The following is a 14,984-nucleotide window of genomic DNA, read 5'->3' as shown; positions in this document are numbered from 1 at the left end:
GCTTTCCCTTCTGGCCGGGTGCAGTGCCTCAAACCTGTAATTCCAGCACTTTGGGAGGCCAAGGCAGGTGGATCACTTGAGGTCAGGAGTTTGAGACCAGCCTAGCCAATATGGTGAAGCCCCGTCTCTACTAAAAATACAAAATTTAGCTGGGTGTGGTGGCACACACCTGTAATCCCAGCTACATGGGAGGCTGAGGCAGGAGAATCACTTGAACTCGGGAGGCAGAGGTTGTGGTGAGCCGAGATAGCACCACTGCAGTCAAGCCTGGGCAACAGAGCAAGACTCCATCTCAGAAAAACAAAACAAAACAAAACTTTCCTTTCTTTCCTATTTAGGTAACGAATGTAGAAGGAATGATGAAGTTAGAAACATCACCATTTTGGACTGGGTGCAGTGGCTCACGCCTATAATCCCAGCACTTTGGAAGCCCAAGTCAGGCGGATCACTTCAGACCAGGAGTTCGAGACCAGTCTGGCCAACATAGCAAAATCCCGTCTCTACTGAAAAATACAAAAATTAGCCAGGCATGGTGGTGCACACCTGTAATCCCAGCCACTTGGGAAACTGAGGCAGGTGACTAGCTTGAACCTGGGAGGCAGAGGTCGCAGTGAGCTGAGATCTTGCCTCTGCACTCCAGTCTGGGTGACGGAGAGCGAGAACTCTGTCTCAAAAAAAAAAAAAAAAAAGAAAAGAAAAAAAGAAAAAAAGAAAAAAGAGAGAAAGAAAAAGAAAGAGAGAGGAGAAAGAAGAAAGAAAGAGAAAAGGAACATCATCATTTTGCAGCCATCATGATATTGAGTCACACAGGAATCATCAATGGATGTTAAAAGTAGTGCATGAACATATGGTTAAGAACAGGGCATTTACATATTCTCAAAATATTAACTCCCAAATTACTTATTAATTACAAAGAGAAAAATAATGACCTTCCAGTGGAGAACCCTGGGGGTCACCACCTTACCCAAGAGATCAATGTTAGTGCCGCCAGCAGTGGGACATATCGACCGTCAACGCACTATACAGACAGCAGTGTACTGCTGTGCTGTTCCTCCCCAAAATGCGTGATCTAAAACTAATGAGGAAATATCAGACAAGCTCACACTGAGGAACAGCCTACAAAAGAACTGTTCTGCACTTTTAAAAAACATTAAGGTCAAGAAAGGCAAAGAAGGAAGATGGAATGGTCCCAGATGGAGGTAGGGTAAAGAGTCCCAGCAGCTCAGTGCAAATGTGTGACCCTGGGGTCCCAGACTGGAAACATGGCTGTAGAGGACATTATTAGGGGACAAAGGACAAAAACTGAACATGGACTGTTTATTTAGTAGTAACAATGTATCAATAGTTTTGCTGATTTTTATCAAAATCAGGACAGAGGTTTAGAAAATGCTGTCAGATATTCAGGGATAAAGGGGAGCACGATCTCTCTGTCTTAGTCTGTTTAGAGTTGCTATAAAGGAATATTTGAGGCCAGGTAATTTTTTTTTTTTTTTTTTTTTTTTGAGATGTGGTCTCAGTCTGTCACCCAGGATGGTGCAATTTCGGTTCACCGCAACCTCTGTCTCCTGGGCTCAAGTGATCCTCCCACCTCAGTCTCCTGAGTAGCTGGGACTACAGGTATGTGCCACCACACCGGGCTAATTTTTTTTTTTTTTTTTTTTTGGTATTTTTAGTAGCAACAGAGTCTTACCATGTTGCCCAGGCTGGTCTCAAACTCCTGAGCTCAAGCAATCACCCACCTCAGTCTACCAAAGTGCTAGGATTACAGGTGTGAGCTACTGCACCTGACCAAGGCTGGGTCATTTGTAAAGAAAAAAGGTTTATTTGACTCTGTTCTGCAGGCTGTAGAAGCAGCATGGCATCAGCATCTGCTTAGCTTCTGGGAGGATCTCAAGCTGCTTCCACTCATGGCAGAAGGCAAAGCGGAGCTGGCTGTGTAGAGATCACCTGGCAGGAGAGGAAGCAAGAGAGAGTGAGAAGGGGAGGGGCCAGCTCTTTTTAGCAACCACTGCTTGTGGAAACTAACAGTGAGAACTCACTCACCCTGCTCCCAGCGCATTAATCTATTCATGAGGGATCCTCTCTCGTGCATGATCCAAACACCTCCTGTTTATTCCCACCTCCAACACTGGGGATCAAATTTTAACATGAAGTTTGGAGGGAAAAACATCCAAACTGTAGCGCTAACTTTACTCAAATGGTTCAGAAAATATGTATAATGTGTGTGTGAGAGAGAGAATGACAAAACAAATGTGGCAAAGTGTTTACACATCATCAAACTGAATAAAGAGTATATGGGCATTCTGTGCACCATTCTTGCAGTTTTTCTGAGAGTGTGAAATTATTTCAAAATAAACAAGTTTTTCAAAGCATAGGTTTTCTTTTTTCCTGATGTGGGACATCACTAACCCTCTTTTGTGCTCAGAGGTCACTGTCAGTGTCTCCTCACTCCCAAATAAAATCAATGTGTAAACTACTTTATTCAGATGGCAAAGCAATTTCTTTGCCTTCCCCCAGGGCACTGTTTGTGCTCCTTCCACTTTGAATCTTTCTAGCCTTGAGTGCAAGCTCTCTTTCAATTCAGGATTTCTTTCTTTTGGTCCCATCCAGGATCTTTGACTTGGATTGGAAACCAGGCCTTAACATATGGGTGTTAATGCTCAGACCTCACTTTCTGTTTACACTGTCCAGACACACCCCATCCTCGTGCACTCTCACCTTTGAGCGCTACCAGGGTCCAAGGCCATCGGTCAATTAATGTGTAACCAGGACCATTAGAATCCAGAGGATGAGGAAACTAGAGATGGGAATGTGGAGGCCTGGACCCCAAACTAGTGCTAGTGAAAAAGTGGGCAGCCCTCACTCAAGGGAGGACATGGCTTTACTTCTCCTGATCTCAGAAGATCAGCATTATAAGAAGGGAACAGAGAGGGACAGAGCATGTCATCCCTGTGCAGGCGCAGGCTGTTCGCTGGCTTGCATAGTAACCCTGCCTGCTGAGCAGACAGGCAGGAATAGAAGCAGAGGGAGAAAGAAGGGAAACCTTCGCAGCCTGGCAGTGGGTGGAGGTGCAACTCCATCTACCCACAATAAGGTAGTGGTGTTGATCAGTCCTCCCTGTGGCCAACAGCTTTGCACTGAAGCAAGGCTGGTCCTAGCTACATAGTTTATTGTCTGTGGAACCTGTTTTCTCTCTGGATCAAGACAACTGGTCCCACAGAGATGTTCCTACCACCTGGCCATATTAGGCTACTGTTCCAATTCTGGGTCCACAAAGAACAATGATTTCAGAGGCCCCTAGCCCCTTTTCCACCCCTGCTGCCATATCCAAACTCTCTGGGAAGGATTTATACTTAATGAGGAGAAGAGTCTAGAACACGCTCAGGAACTCTCACTGCACAATTTCATCTCCTTTAATGAGCATATCTTTTTTTTTTTTTTTTTTTGGTGGTCTTGTTTCTTGACCTGTTATTATTTCACCACTGTCTTTTTTCCCATATAAATAATCATTCTAAAAATGTACTCAGTGGAAAAATAAAAACACAGGGGAAAATGAACGCAAAAGTCTTACCTTTCCAAGCAGGCACTATAAATATTTAGCTTCACTTTCTTCTAGTTTCTCCACCAAATTTTGTTTTAAATGCCCATATAGTAAGTAGATTCTTGTTCTATAATATTCAAATGATAAATAGCTAAGTATCCTTAGTGTTGTTTTGGTGTGCATTTACAAACATATGCTTACATTTAGGAATTTTAAGTTTCATGGTTTGTTACAAAAGTGCTACAGATTACAAAATATTACTATCTATAGATCTACCTTGGTCTTTAAAAATTGCTAGAGTATTTCCATATTAACATACCATGTTGACCTAACCATTCCTCCTTTTTTTTTTGAGATGGAGTTTTATTCTGTTGCCCAGGCTGGAGCACAGTGGTGCGATCAAAGCTCACTGCAGCCTTGAACTCCTAGGCTCAAGCGATCCTCCCACCTCAGCCTCCCTGAGTAGCTGGGATTACAGGTACACACCACCAAGCCTGGCTAATTTTTATTTTTTAATTTTTATTTATTTATTTTTTTGAGACAGAGTCTTGTTCTGTTGCCCCTGAGCTGGAGAGCAGTGGCATGATCTCAGCTCACCACAACCTCTGTCTCCTGAGTTCAAGTGATTCTCCTGCCTCAGTCTCCCGAACAGCTGGGATTACAGGCACTTGCCACAATGCCCAGCTAATTTTTTTTTTTTTTTTTTTGTATTTTTAGTAGAGACAGGGTTTCACCATGTTGGCCAGGCTGGTCTTGAACTCCTGACCTCAGGTGACCCGCCTGCCTTGGCCTCCCAAAGTGCTGGGATTACAGGCGTGAGCCACCGCGCCCGGCCTATTTTTGAACTTTTTAAAATAGAAACTGGGTCTCCCTGTATTGCCCAGGCTGGTCTTGAATTCCTGACCTCAGGTGATCCACCTGCCTCGACCTCCAAAGGCACTGGGATTACAGACATGAGCTACCATACCCAGCCTACTCTCTTCTTGAAACATGTTCCTTCTCTTGGCCTCCAGGACACACTCTTGATTTCCCTCCCATCTCACAGGCTATCCTTCTCCGTCTCCTCTGAGATTTCTCTTCATCCTTTTTTTTTTTTTTTTTTTTTTTTTGAGATAGAGTTTCGCTCTTGTTGCCCAAGCTGGAGTGCAATGGCGCAATCTTGGCTCACTGCAACCTCCGCCTCCCAGGTTCAAGCAATTCTCCTGCCTCAGCCTCCCGAGCAACTGGGATTATAGGCATGCGCCACCATGCCTGGTTCATTTTGTATTTTTAGTAGAGACGGGGTTTCTCCATGTTGGTCAGGCTAGTCTTGAACTCCCGACCACAAGTGATTTGCCCGCCTAGGCCTCCCAAAGTGCTGGGATGACAGGCGTGAGCCACCGCGCCCAGCCTCTCCTTAACCTTTAGAGTTCACAATATTGGAATACCTTGGGGCTCAGTCTCCAGAACTCTTCTCTTCCTTTTTAACATGAAACCAAAGTAATTGCATCCATATTTGTAGCTTTAAATCCACTTATATGCTGCTGACTTCCAAATTTAAGTGTCCAGCCCAGATTCCTCCCATGGATTTCAGATTCACAGATCCACCTGCCTACTCAGCATCTCCAATTGGAAGTTTAAGTTAAATGTCAGACTTAACAAGTCCCAATTTGAATCCCTGATTTCTCCCCCAAGCCTGTCCCTCTGCCATTCTTCCTGTCTCAGTAAATGACAACTTCATTCCTCCAAGTATCAAGACCTAAATTGTTGGTTTCATCCCTTTTTCTTTTTTTCATATTCCACAGTTACAAATCCTGTCATCTTCTTCCTCACTGCCTCCACCTCTACTAACCTAGTCCAAGCCACCATCATTTCCCACCCAAACTAACAGTCTCCTCACAGGTTGTTTCAGTTTTCTCTTTCTGTGTAATGACTTGAAATTTAGTGGCTCAAAGCAACAGCCCTTCATTTATTATTTCCCATGATTCTGTGGGTTGATCAGGTAGTTACACAGCTTGATGTGATGTCATTTGGGGTACTAGGATGGCTGGAAGGATGAGTATGGCCCACTTTCATGGCTGGGATTTGGGGATGACTACCAGTGGAAGTTCAGCTATAGCAGTTGGCCAGGGGCCTTGATTCTTCTCCACCTGCGTCTCACCTTTCCACATAACTGCTTGGGCTTCCTCACAGCATGGTGGCTAGGTTCTAAGTGGGAGCATTCCAGGCACTGAAAGGGAAACTGCATATTTCTTAAATCACAGACCAGGGAACCACTTCTGCACATTCCTTTAATCAAAGCAGTCACAGAATCTTTCCAAAGTTAAGTACTGAGAAATATTATCCAGCTTTCAATGGAAAGAGGCAAAGAATTTGTGGTCATCATTAGTCCACCACGCAGGTCTCTCTGCTTCTACCATTACTCCACATAACTTCTAGAAACTTCCTTTTAAAATCATAAATCCCTGACCGGGTGTGGTGGCTCATGCCTGTAATCTAATCCCAGCACTTGGGGAGGCCAAGGCGGGATGACCGTTTGAGCCTGGGAGTTTGAGACCAGCTTAGGCAACATAGTGAGACTCCGTTTCTACAATTTTTTTTTTTAAAATTAGCCAGGCATGTTTGTGTACACCTATAATCCCAGCTACTCTGGAGACTGAGGCAGGAGGATCACTTGAGCCCAGGAGTTTGAGACTACAGTGAACTCTGATCACACGACTCCACTGCAGCCCGGGTGACAGAGCAAGACCCTGTCTCAAGAAAACAAACAAACAAACAAAAACCTACAAAAACAAAACATAAATCTTAGAGCTCATCAACAGCTTCTCCTCTCCTGGCTAATTAGACAACTTAATCTGACCCTTGCCCCTTCTCCTGGCCCCTCTCTCCTGCTTACTCCATGCAGTCCACGTTAGACTCCACTGTTTCCCAACCTCGCCATTCACATTCCTATCTGGAGGCCCTGGCAGTGGCTGTTTCCTCTGCCTGGATCCCATGGACCTTGGCACACACAATCACTTCCTTACTTCCCACAGGCGTCTAATCAAAGAGCACTTCATTCAAAGGGGCTTTCCTCTCTAGAATAAGCAAAACTAATTAATGCCAGTAGGAGAAGAATGTGGTGTCTCCGGGTGGAGGAGAAATTGTCTGGAAGGGGCGTGAGAGAACTTTCTGGGGTAATGAAAATGTTCTACATTTTATTTTGGGTGGTAATTACATGGATTTTTTTTCTGTTGTCTATTGCTGCATAACAAATTGCTCCCAAATTTAGTTGAAGAAAACCATTATTTTTTACCTCTCGGGATTTCTGCAGTAGAGGAACTTGGACAGGGCACAGTGGGGACAGGGTGTTCTGTGATGTCTGGGGCCTCAGCTAGAAAACTTGAAGGCTACGAGCTGCGATTATCCAAAGGTTCATTTACTCCCATATTTGGTGGTTCGTGTCAGCTGTCGGTTGACCTCAGCTGTGGCCAGAACACCCACTTACACATGGCCTGTCCAGGGCCACTAGGCTTCCTCACAGTGCAGTTGGGTGGGTTCTGAGGATAAGCATGAGGTTGGTGGTGGTGCAGGTGGGGGGTGGGGGGACGGATGGAGAGGGAGGAGGGGGCAGGGGAAACCCCAGGCAAGCATGTGCCAGGTGGAAGCTTTCTTGCTTGTCTAACCTAGTCTCAGAAATCATACCGTGTCCCTTCTGCTACATTGTGTGCATTGACATCAAGTCACAAGTCCAGTCTAAAATCAAGGGATGGGGCCAGGTATGGTGGCTCATGCCTTAATCCCAGCACTAAAGGAGGTCGAGGCGGGCGGATTACTAGAGGTCAGGAGTTCAAGACCAGCCTGACCAATATGGTGAAACACCACCTCTACTAAAAATACAAAAAAGTTAGCCAGGCGTGGTGGTGTGTGCCTGTAATCCCAGCTGCTCAGGAGGCTGAGGCAGGAGAATTGCTTGAACTCGGTAGACAGCGGTTGCAGTAAGCCAAGATTGTGTCACTGCACTCCAGCCTGGGTGACAGAGCAAGACTCCATCTCAAAAAAAAAAAAATAATAATAAAATAAAATCAAGGAATGGGATGGGAATAGTGGGAAAGATGGGAACAGTGTCATAGAATTTCAGTTCTGTACAACTGTCACAGCTTATCAACTGAACACATAACTGTGCATCATATGGTAGGTCAGTTACACTCCAATTTAAAAAATAGAAAAATGGGGCTGGGTGTGGTAGGTCATGCCTGTAATCCCAGCAGTTTGGGAGGCTGAAGCAGGTGAATCACTTGAGGTCATGAGTTTGAGACCAGCTTGACCAATATGTTGAAGCCCTATCTCTACTAAAAATACAAAAATTCACTGGGCAGGGTAGTGGGCACCTGTAGTCCCAGCTACTCGGGAGGCTGAGGCAGGAGAATCACTTGACCCTGGGATGCAGAGGTTGCAGTGAGCTAAGATTGCGCCACTGCACTCTAGACTGGGTGACAGCATGAGACTCCATCTCCAGATAAATAAGTAAATAAATAAAAATAGAAAAATGGGCCAGGTACAGTGGCTTATACCTGAAATCCCAGCACTTTGGGAGGCCGAGGCAGGAAGATCGCTTGAGCCCAGGAGTTCGAGACCAGCCTGGGCAACAAAGCAAGACTTAATCTCTACAAAAAAAAAATTTTTAAATTTACATTTTAAATTTAGAATTACGTTTAAATTACATTACATTTTAAAATTAGAAAAAAGTTTTAAATGTAGTCGAGCATGGTGGTGCAAACCTGTAGTCCCAGCTACTCGGTAGGATTTGTCCCTACTCGGTAGCTGGGAATACAGGATGGCTTGAGCCCAGGAGGTCAAGGCTGCTGTGAGCCGTGATTGCACCACTACACTCCAGTCTGGGTGACAGAGCAAGTCCCTGTCTCAAAAAAAAAAAAAAAAAAAAAAAAAAAAAGAAGAAGAAGAAGAAAAGAAAAAAGAAAAAAGGCCTTTCCTGATCCCCAAATAGAGTCCCCAGCCCATAGTTACTCCCTGTCCCTTTGCTCTGTTTTATTTTAGTTCATAGCACCTATCACAACCCATTACAGCATGACATACTGTCTTTCCCACCTGTTTGCTGTCTCTCTCTCCCCCAACCTGCCACCCCAAGAAGACCGTAAAATTTAGATGAGCAGGCGCTTTGTGCTGTCCACCCAGCACCTACAACCACATCTGGTGCACATCAGCTGCTTAGTCAGGATTTGTCGAAGGTAATTAAATGAATGGAGTAACTCCAGGAAGGGAGGCGGAGCCTACATAGCTGAAAACAAGTGGCAATCAGACCATTGATAACACAGTTCTCAGTGTGTTAAATGCAGATCACCAACGTCACAGGCATTCAGACAAGGGAGAGAGCATCTCATCCTGACTCATGAGAGCTGGAAGGCTCCTTACAGGTGACTTGGTTTAGCTACTCGTTTTCTGGGTGAGGGTAGTGGGATCTAAAGCAGATGAGAGGCTCTTTCAAGGACACACAGCAGCAGGCTTAGAAGGCAGGCCACGTGACGTGGGTCACTAGCAAGAGCTCCAGATTCTTGGTCTTCTGCAGCAGGGCTGCCTCCTCTGCCAAGTGCAGCATCTTTTAGGAAAGGAGTGTTCCTAGCCTGGCAGTGCAGTTAGGTAGAAACGAATAAGATGTCAGAAACAATATTGACTCTGAATTGGATGTTAAAAGTCAGGCTCATACTTTGAGGGTTCTCTTTGTACCAGACAGAAGGAAAATGCATTTTCTTTGGAGTTTTAGGTCTTTTAAATTACCTTTTGTGGTGGGATCAGCCACATAAAAATATTCCTCATCTTTGGGTGTCATAATGTCCCCTTTTTTTCTAACCATACGCTAAAGTGCTCTCTGGAAAAGGTAGTGATTTCTAAGCTGGTTCTCTTTAAGCAAGTGATTCCATGATAAACAGATAGAAACATGTTCCTGCCATTCACTGGAAGAAAAGCTTTTTGATCCTTAACTTTGTTACATTTCTGAGAGCACTAATTCAAGGCATTCTTCTATTATGCTGGACTAAATTCTACGGTATAAGCAGCTCCTACATTGTCAACCACAGCCAGATAATGACTCATTTTTGCATAATTCAAGTGTCCAATTCCCTGTTTTAGTTATTATTCAGGTTTATTGACTGATTCTATTTAAGTAACATGTGTTAGGACAAAGAAATACACTATACCAGGTGGAAGACTGATTTCAGAAAAGAGTATGGGGATTCACAGACCAGTGCAAATCAGGTTCAAAAAAAAAATAGAAGAAATGAGAAATGGTGGTTAAACACGTTGTACACTAAATTCCTAATGTATTTTCTCCTTCAAATTGATATCATTGTCTACTAAGCAAAATTGGCCATTGGTGATTTAAAAAATGCATAATTCTTCTCCCCTCACCCCCCTCCTCTCTTGTTTTCATCTTCACGACTAGCATTACCTTGAAGAAACCACAGCTGAACCCAGGAGACATTGTGGAACCAAATCTTGCCCATGACGATGTACTAACAGGCACAGACTTCATTCAAATTCAGTATCACCGAAATAGATGATTTAAGTTGTTTGCTTAAGCAATGAATGAATAATGAGACAGGGTGGGTTGCATTTTTCTTTTTCTTCCTCTTTGTAATTGTCATGAACCATACATTCCAATTTTCTAGTTTGTGCTTCAGTTAAAATCACATCAGTCCACTTAGTTTCTTCAGGCTCTCTATGAGCCTCTGCTGGTTTCAAAGGCAGTGACTCTCAGCCATCCTGCAGAGACAGCACATGTTTGTATCTCCCACGAAGTTTTGCTTATAGTAGATGCTCACCAAATGGTTGTTGAATGAATCTTTGAAGAGAGAATGCCCTCTGTACTCCCCTCCTTTCAAAAAACAAGATTTCTGGCTGGGCGAGGTGGCTCACACCTGTAATCCTAGCACTTTGGGAGGCCAAGGCAGGTGGATCACCTGAGGTCAGGAGTTCAAGACCAGCCTGGCCAACATGGTGAATCCCTATCTTTACTAAAAATACAAAAAAAAAAAAAAAAAAAAAAAAAAATTAGCCAGGTGTGGTGGCAGGAGAATCGCTTGAACCTGGGAGGCGGAGGTTGTGGTGAGCTGAGATCACACCACTGTATGCCAGCCTGGGTGACAGAGTGAGACTCTGTCTCAAAAAAAAAAAAAAAAAGAAAGAAAAAGAAAAGGGGGATTTCTAAAATCCTAGAAACATGTTTGGTATGGCTCTCCTTAGAGACAAATAAAATTTCAAGATGGATAATGTCTGTGAAATTTGTCTTAAGAATATAGTGAGTCACATATCCATGCTGATGCCTAACCTAGATCCTGTTGAGGATCCTGTTGATCTTAACCCTGACCTTTTAGTTGGTCATTCTGTGTCATTGGCCACGTGGAAAGTCAGGCAAAAAGCAGCACTGGGCCAGGCTAAGTCCACTTGCAGCCCTGGAGGCACTGTAATGTATGGGTCAGTTGTGGATAAGTAAGTGGTTCAATGGTGAGTGAGCAAGTGAAGCAAGCATTTACCAGGTCAGTGGAAGGCCAATTCTGGAAAGTGAAATAAGGGCAGACAGTGGAAAGCCAAGGATGCTAGACTTGGGAGTGTGAATTCCACCCTACAGATAACCAGAGAGGCTTCTACAGTTTTTGTTTTTTTTGTTTTTTGTTTTTTTTTGAGATGGAGTCTCACTCTGTTGCCCAGGCTGGAGTGCAGTGGCACGATCTCAGCTCCCTGCAAGTTCCGCCTCCCAGGTTCACGCCATTCTCCTGCCTCAGCCTCCCGAGTAGCTGGGACTACAGGCACTCGCCACCACGCCCGGCTAATTGTTTGTATTTTTAGTAGAGATGGGGTTTCACCGTGTTAGCCAGGATGGTCTCCATCTCCTGACCTCGTAATCCGCCCGCCTCGGCCTCCCAAAGTGCTGGGATTACAGGCGTGAGCCACCATGCCCGGCGGCTTCCAGAGTTTTTGACAATGGCAGTAATGCTCATGGAGGCCATTCCTATAATCACCAAGCAGATATTTAGGAAAAATGGCACAAGTACTTTGGAAAACAGTTTGGTAGTTTTTTACAAAGTTAAGTATACACTATTAAGCAACCTTTATTTCTAGGTATTTGTTCCAAAGAAAGGAAAATGTATTTCCACAAAAAGACTTGTGCATGAATATTCATACTAGCTTTATTCCAAGAAATCCAATAGCCCAAATATCCATCAATGGGTAACTGGGTAAACAAATTGTGTTACATCTATACGAGATACCACACAGCAAAAACAAACAAACAAAACAAACCAAAACCAAAAAACTACTGATTCACACAACATGGGTGAGTCTCAAAAACATTACACTTAATATAGCCAGATATAAGACTATAAATAGTATGACTTCATTTACATGAAACTCTAATGAAACTAATGTATAGGGACAAAAAGCAGATCAATGGTTGCCTGAGACTAGGGCTAGGGAGGGAATTTCTACCATAAAGAAGCAGAAGAGACCTTTGGGGGTTACAAAATTGTTATATATCATGATTGTAGTGGTGGTTACCCAAGTGTATACATTTGTCAAACCTCATTGAACTGTACACTTCAAATGGATGCATTTTAATATGTGAAAATTACACCACAATGAAGTTGACTGGTTATAAACAAAGAGACCTGTATTTGGGCATAGCTTTACACAAGGCCAAGGGGAGGAAACAGAAGAGACTTTCCTAAGGTGTTTATGGTTTAGTACAAAGCTGAGGTGCAGATTCATGGCACAAGGCCCTGTACTTAGGAGCAATGGGTGGCAGAATGGATTAAGCGGCCAAAGAAGCCTACTGACAAGAAGTAGAGAAGGAGGCAGAGAGAAAGAGACAGAGAGAGAGAGAGAGAGAGAGAGGTGGGGGAGTAGATCCACCATGGCCTGGAGTTAAAGAATGATACATCGTTTTAGAGAAGGTCTTATTTACTTCACTCGTCCATCAAGGCCTGTTCAAATCCCACTTCTTCGCAAATTCTTGCTTGAGGCCCGACCCAGAGCAACCTTCTCATCTTTCCCTCTTTTGTAGTGTTATAGTAAGTTCTGTTTGTTTAATATATGTGTAAATAGCTATGGCCTCTTTTCTCTTGAACTGCTATTCAAATTGCTTACTGCTAGTTAATTTCAAATGTGCTTACGGCTTATCTCATACATAGAACACAAGTTCCTTAAGAGAGTCCTGTACCCTGCATCTCCCCACAGTTCCTTAACTACAGCAGCTGGGCAGTTTTTGTAGATGTTCTTGATTCATCGATTTTCAGTTCCTAAAACTGGACTGGGTTAACATTTTGGGGTAAGGAAGAGAAACCTACAATTCTATTATGATTGTACCTAGGGACTAAGTAGGGAGGTATTGTGGTTTGTGAACCCCTTGGTAATTCATTCCACTCCTCCTTTAACTGACAGACCATACTTTCTATCACAAAGCCAAGACCCTCTTCAAAGACTTCTGTGAGGCAAACCGAAATTGAGTTGATATAGTTACCCCATCCCATGATTTTATATCTCAATTTTTTGTTTTGTTTTTCCAATCAGGAATTTCAGCCAGGGCAGTCACATTTGTATTCGAAGCCTGCCAACTCTGACCAGAAATCAGGTCTCCGTTTAAGACACAACTTGACAAGTGGATTACATGTTCTAGCGAAAGGCAGATAAATGTCACTCATGTCACTATAAATAAAAGTCTGGGCCTGCTTATCAGCTTGTAGGGTTGAGGTCTTACCTTTAACACTTCTCAGAGTGCTTTACACTTTATTATCCTTTAAACAAGGTCTTTTCCATCCAGCTTCTTCCAGGGAATTATTACTGTTCAGCTCTTTGAAACATACGGCTCCTGTCAACTCCCTGTCTTTTCCTTTAAGGAACAATACAACCTGTGGCCTTAAATAGGAATCTGCCAGAATTTTCTCAAATGTTGTATTAGGGAATGAAACGTAGTAATGGATCTAGGACACCTTTCATAGTAATGGATCTAGGATCTTGTACCTGCTTTACAAGCAAATCATGTTCTAGCAGGCTTTGGTTGCTTGGGGTTATGGCTTAGAGCATGGGATTTGTCATCTAAATCCATGTAATAACAAGTAAGGTTTGCAAAAAAGGATTGTCATGGTTAGAGAAATTTAGAAATGTGCAATCAAAAAGGCTCTAAGATGGTTGCAGAAATGTAGTCTGTTTAGCTCGATTTAATCCAGAATTCTCAAAGTTATCTGACCACAGAACCTCCTTTTTACATATTTTTGGATACATTACTCACAAAAATGTTTTTGGGTGACTTAAGGCATGAACATAGATTGAGAAAATTTAGAATTGAATTAAATAAATTTCCCTTTTTTTTTTTTAAATTTGAGGCAGGGTCTTGCTCTGTTGCTCAGGCTGGAGTGCAGTGGTACAAGCTCGGCTCACTGCAACCTTGACCTTCTGGGCTCAAGCTTCCGAGTAGCTGGGACTACAGGCATGTGCCACCATGCCCGGCAATTTTTGCATTTTTTGTAGAGATAGGATTTCGCCTGGTCTCATACTCCTGAGCTCAAGTGATCCACCCACCTCAGTCTCCTGAAGTGCTGGGATTATAGGCAGGAGCCACTGCACCAAGCCAGAATTAAATAATCTTTCTATATTTATCAATGTACACTTATTGAGGCCCTAAAAAGGCACATTTTTGTGTCTATGTATCTGTATTACATTTCTGTACTGACATTTCTGAGCTATATTCTAAAGTATAATGAGGATAGAACTGGATATACACAAAAGTGTTTTGTATGTTTGCTCACCAATGTCTTGTTCATTTGTACCTGTGAATTACACTTAGTGATAATGACTGCAGACTGTTTTAGGTAACAAGGAACATTTGAGACAAGATATGAATATAACAAAATCCTGGAAATGTGAAAAATTAGCTTTGGATGGGTTCTAGGAGGAGAAACTGGTAGATTCCACTTCCAGTTTTACATTCTAAGACAGAGGTTCTCAAATTTTTGGTCTCAGGACTTGTTTACACTCTCAAAATCCCAAGAAGCTTTTGTTTAAGTGGATTATATCTATTAACTTTTATTGTGTTAGAAATCAAACCTGAGAAAATTTAAAAATACAAATTTATTCCCTTAAAAATAAGAAACCCATAAGATCTTACCATAAGCAACATTTTTGTGAAAATAGCTATATTTTCGCAAAAAGATCAGTGAGAATATCGGCATTGTTCTACATTTTTGGAAATCTTTTCAATATCTGGTTTGATAGAATAAAACTGGATTGTCACATCTGCTTCTGATTCAATTTGCTGATATTGTATGTCACAGAGTCTCTGAAAAATTTCACTGTTACACTTAAGAATGGGAACAAAGAGGGTAAATAACATCCTAATACTATTATGAAAATAGTTTTGACCTCACAGACCTTCTGAGAGAGTCTCTGAGGCCCTTGGGGTCTCTGAATCACACTT

This window comes from Papio anubis, chromosome 16 (genome assembly GCF_008728515.1).
Source record: "Papio anubis isolate 15944 chromosome 16, Panubis1.0, whole genome shotgun sequence".
In the NCBI taxonomy this organism is placed as follows: domain Eukaryota; kingdom Metazoa; phylum Chordata; class Mammalia; order Primates; family Cercopithecidae; genus Papio; species Papio anubis.
Note: the sequence above shows the minus strand (reverse complement) of the source record.